We start from the raw sequence: 6000 nt of genomic DNA on the forward strand, positions 1-6000 counted from the left end.
GAAAAGAGAGCGAGCTTTAAAAGTTGCAGGAAGAGCAAGCCAATTTTCGAGCATGATTCTGCGTTCTGTGCAACGTGCGAGGATATGATATTACTTTATATGATTAAAACAATGTGATCTTCCTACTAAGTGAATTTATTTGTGATGCTCAAACAGTTTGGCAGAGCACCTTTGACGTCTCCTGATACTGTTCAGCATTATTTACTTTCTCAATATTACAATGTGCTTGATGCAACAATCGCACGACCAACACAAGCGTAAATTTTAGGGTCATACTGCTATACAAGTATTTTCCTGCAAAAAAACTATAAAACGTTTATCAGAATTTGTGGATTCAAGAAAACGTTTATAAAATCAAACCAGAGTGCACACTATAGTGTACCATCACGTCCAATGCTAGCGCAAAAAAGGCTCAACATAAAAAAAAACCGGATGTGCTTTGTCATGTGTCTAGTTTTATAATATTTGCAATGTTGATGTTATCAAGAATACACATAAAATATAGGTTTCCGCAACATTCTTGAGGCCTATGTGGTTGTACATAAACCAGTACCAGGGTAATAACTGAGCGTTGATATTTTGTTATTGTATATTTTTAGAGCTTAGGGATACATACTATCTCTCATTTTCTGGTAACAAAATCGGTCGAAATCTGCACCGTAGAATGTGTGTACATGTGTCTCGCTTTGTCCGGGTCTTTGCGGTGTTGGTATTGATCTACTACACATTTGCGTCCGCTCCGCTGAGCTTATTTCTGTAATAATACGCGTCCAATCTCCCGTAGTTAAGAATAATGATCAGGTGTCTTTACTGATATTGGTTTTCAGCGCGGAAAGACAGCATAGCAAGCACCACTCTCTTTCCGCCCTTGAAATCAATTTCGGTAATGCGCCAACTAACCTCCAAACATCCACATATGTCTTTAAACGTTAGACTTCATGTCTGGCCGCGAAGAGTACTGGCTCTCCTCATCAACACGGAAGGAAGGAAAGAAGGAGTTGAAAATGAAACAGAGGATAGCTTATCCCCAAAGCGACGCTTCATGAACTCTTCGCTACTTGTCATCCGGATTTAAAATTAGGATCACTCATTTTTTCAGTAGCACTGCACTATTTTGCTTATTAGCAAAAAACACCTTTCTTGGCAATATGCATTCTATCTAGTCGCTTGCGTATGGCTTACGGCTAGGAACAACGCTGCCAGATCTGAGAGGAGTACTTGTGCGGAGAATACATGTCAACGCGGTGTCTTCCTCCACTCCTTTTTGTTCGCGTTACGAGGCCCTGCAGGCCTCTTATTAGCTCAGAAAAAATGCACACAGGGGTTGGATGAATGACAGTCTTACGAGCTCCGCTGGGTTGGAAAAAGACGCAAAGATGCCACCTTAGCGGACGCAGCCGCCAATGCGGTTTCATCTAAAATCCATTACGCTAATTTGAGACGGGAAAGAAGCTCCGGATTCCTCGTTAAACACTGCCCCCTTTCTTCTCTGAGCAGGCTGTTTCTCACGGTCCGACACACAAAGCTCCTATGGCAAGTAATTTACTGCCCGAGCCAGCGACGCTTCGCCTGCACTTTCACCTGAGCAGACACGCACCTAGAGTGGCTGGGCCTATATCGATTAGCTGGGGTGTCTTAGTCGTAGGAGATCTAGTGTTGTCGGCATCTATTCCCGCCATTTCCCGAAAACACCAGAGAGGGTTTGGGCTGTTAGGAAGTGCTGGCCTTAACGCAATGGAAATATTAAATGAGCAGTTGAATGAAGATTACACAACTGGTAATGCATGGCTCCTCATCCACCCTTGGTTCCTTGTTCACTTTTCCTTTTTAACTATAGGCTGCCAAGACAGGAATGACTACGGATACTGACATGTCTTTGCCGGTAACCTTCCCTCTCTTTGATTTTGTGAAAACTGGCACTGCCTAGCGCCGCCCTTATGTTCACGCCTGACTGTGAGGACGCATTCTGCAGACAGTAACGATGTGCACTCGTTGGCCGGAAAACTTCGCATAAACAGGCAGTGTTGTAAAATGATAATTAGGCATTGGGTTGCGCGAAGTAGATTGCGTGAGATTAAGACACCTGATCATCAATTTTTGATCAAATTGTGTAAGCTATACGAGGGGGTACCCAAAAGAAACCGGAATAATTTTTTGAATCGGCAAAGCTTCTGTGGTACCGCGTTTTGCCGCTAGGAGCTAATAGAACGAACATTTCAGAGTCAGTAAGCCGAGTGCCGTCGCTGAAGGAGGTCAGACTAGTTTAGGCAGAGTTTTAGAGTGACGACTGTTTTGTGTGAGCGTCGTTTTTGCAATAGCTGATGTTCGTGAACAGCGTGCGCCGGTGAAATTCTGATTTTTTCTCGGAAAAAGTGCAACGGAAACTCTTGAAATATTCAGAAAGACGTTCAAGGACGATGCTATGGGGACAACTTAAGTGTTCCTGAATTAAATCCTGAACAAAGCAACAGTCATGCCAATGAAAAACTTCAAATTCACCTCGCCTCAAGAAAGCTCGTCAGGTGAAACCAAACCTCGAAACAATGCTGATTTGTTTTTTCGACGTGATAGGAGTCGTCCATTCAGAATTTATTCCGCAGGGTCAGACAGTTAACCAGGCTTTCTGCTTGGATGTTTTGAAAAGATTGGGCAACAGTGTTCGGTGGAAGCGGCCTGATTTGTGGCAGACGGGTGACTGGTTTTTCCACCATGGCAATGCCCCTACTCACACAGCCCTGTCTCTACGACAAATGCGGACCAAAAATGGCATGACCTCTGTTCCTCAACCCTCATACTCACCCGACCTTGCCACGTGCTACTTTCTTTGTTTCGTAGAATGAAAAGACAGGTGAATGGAAAGCGTTTCGCTGATGTTGCTGAGGTGAAGAAAAAAACGACGGAGGGACTGTCAAGCATCACAAAAGATGAATTTAAACAATGTTTTGAAAAATGGAATGAAAGATTCGACAAACGTATTATTGTAAGTGGAGAGTACTTTGAAGGATATTAAAGGTCTGTGGTTAAAATGTGAACAAATAAGTTCAAACAAAAATAAGTCCGGTTTCTTTTGGGTACCCCCTCGTAAACCCGTTTTTTTCCTGATGAGCACCGACATAGCACGTTCTTAGCTTTAGGAACTTCTCAAAGGACCCGGTTTCAGGGCACGCTACAAATCTTCGTTCGATCATACAAAATTGTCAGTTAATTTCATTCTCTCGACAGAGTCATGTAGTTGATGAAGTATGTGTCGACATATAATCTGAAAATTTTTCGACTCATATTACTGGCTGCATTAATAGGTGTACTAAAGGGATACCAGACGCACATTCGTTAAGTCTTCAACGAAACTGATGGCTCACTGTGACTTTGTTACAATTAATAAGAACAAAAAATAAGGTTCACACAAAGCTAAAAATCATTACCTTCTAACACAGGCCTTATGTTTGAAAAATATTCTTACCCACTTGCCGCCATTTTAAAATACGCTAAGCTTTAGTATTACCAGATTCTCATAATAAATAATAGGAAAGACACCAACGAAAATAAACGTTCCTGAATGAAGGTCGCCCTCATATTTCAGGCTCAACATTAACAAGTGGCGCGCACGCACTTGCTGATTCTACTGATGTTGCTAACGCGTTCAGGGGCCATTTTAGTGCATTTAGCTGCCGTCGCGCTCTCTTCTATTGCAATAGTCTTCATCTTCTTTAGTGATGTTCTGTAATCAAATTCTTTTTTATTTATCTCGCACCGCTGTTACTGAAGTTCACACGGTTCTTGCGTCATATAAACTAACTGCAGCAGACTTGGGCATCTTACAGCCCCAAAAACAAAAATCGGTCTCTCACAATCTATCGCTCATTGCTGCATCTATGATTAACAAAGAGTTCAAGGCAGGCGGGCTTCCTAACTAACTAAAGACTGCTGAGGTAGTTGCAGTCCTTAAGAAAGGCGACCCCCAATCAATAGTTAGAGTCCCGTTTGTATTCGTCCTTCCTTATAAGCAAAGTTATCGAAACGCCTTCTTTAGTCATGATAGAAACAGCCCCCCATAAAATTAACATGCTTTCCCCTCACAAGTTCAGCTTCCGGCAATGTAATTCAACCATATGTGCGCTCATAACTTTCTGGAAAAAGATTAAAAGAGCCAGTGATAAACGTTGACTTTCTGCAGCCGTATATCTTGATCTCACTGAAGCCTTTCACCAGATCATCCTTATGGCTCAATTAAATGCGCATGGGATGTGTGTATCTGCGCTTGAATATATTCTCATCTACTTCAATAACCGATAACAGCTACTAAAAGTGAACGCCAGTCTTTAGTCCACTAAAATTGTCAATGAAGGAATTCCTCGATAATTTTTTGTAGCCTTTTACTTTTTGTTGCGCGTCAATGACAGACCGAAGTGCTTTCTAACATTCAGTGCCTTTTGTATATGGATGACGTTCGATATTTAAATCGCATAAATCCATTGACACACTTAATGACGCATTTCATACTGATCTAATACATATTCACGTATTGTGCACATATAACTTGCTACGAATGAATTTGTTAAAAGTAGCATACGTAGTGTTTAATTCATCTCATAACAGTATTGCTACTTCTTGAAAGACAGTCTGTAACCATCTAATACGCTTTCTGAGATTATAAATTCTCTCGGTGCAGTATTAGATAAGAATCTTAAGTTGCATCTCCATGTCCAGACATTTCTCTAAACGACGTCACTTGTCATTCATACTATATTCAAGACTCGCCCATATTTCCAGCCCCACATCCTACTTTCACTCTGCTATGGCTACATTCACAGGATCCTTTACTATTGTATTTCTCCCAGAAGAAGCACATATTGGAAAATATCCTCTGGTCAGTCACATCTGCGTCACCCTTTCTAATACGGTAATTTTGTCTCCTCATGCAATAAAACTTAATAAGAAAGCCCATCGCACTCATCTGTATAATCTGCAACATCTCCAAAAACCATGCACATACTAATGACGTATAACGCGTTAGGCTGAGATTCCATTCCACTTTACTCCAGTCTAAACATCAACCTTCTTAGCCAATTACTTAAACTAAAATTGCGAAATATTGTTTTTGGGTTATTCGCAGTGACATAGAACTTCGTCTGTTCCAACCATTATTATGATAGTACTAATGAAACTAGGCTTCCCTATTGTTTTATTCTGCTCCTTTCACAAGTGGTTACTAATTATGGAAAATTCTGCGCAATGTTCGCCAGGATAACGCTGAGGAGTTCCTTACCACACAAACAGAAATCAATGCCCAACATTTCCATCTTTTCTTAAACATTTATTCTTGCAAATCAAGGTTTAAATTTTACGTGCCATATTTCTATGTTTTGTTGTTCATTGCTATTGCTATACTCTACGCATATATCAACTTGTGCTTTCCACATATTATATTTCATGTTTCTTTATTACAGATGTTGTTGTTACTGAGACTAGTCGATATTCTTGTGAGAGCAACTATTTACTATGTTACTTAGAATTAGGAAGTTTCTCTCACGGTTTTTAACCATGCGACCTCGAACAATACTAATTCATTGTACTCATCTTGCAAGTATCCTTAATGCCCAATACATCTGAAACTTGAATGTTGGAACAAACATGCATTCAGTGTTTTACCACAAATAAAAATCGCACAAGGTTTTTCTCGGCTTTCATTTAATACATGAAGGAAGCAGGAAATCGGTTATAAATATAATCTGCAGGATTAGGTTCAATAGGCGCTTATTTATGATCTATGGCTCGGAGGTTGCGTTTAACGCGGTCAGATTTCTCCGCACAGTAGAAACAGGAGCCCTCGCAAAGTTTTGACAAGGGCTCGCCAGATGATTTACGACACGGCTCAGAGCCGCTTAGCGGTCTTTAAAGTTGCAACCAACGGCAAAAAGCGAAAAAAAAAATCAAACTAGAACAACTGAGGCAAAGAGCATAGCGGGCCGCTGTAGAGGAAAAGTAAGGTTTTGCCTTCTT

Source organism: Amblyomma mixtum, chromosome 5, assembly GCF_055824585.1.
Source record: "Amblyomma mixtum isolate Tamu chromosome 5, ASM5582458v1, whole genome shotgun sequence".
Taxonomy (NCBI): Eukaryota; Metazoa; Arthropoda; class Arachnida; order Ixodida; family Ixodidae; genus Amblyomma; species Amblyomma mixtum.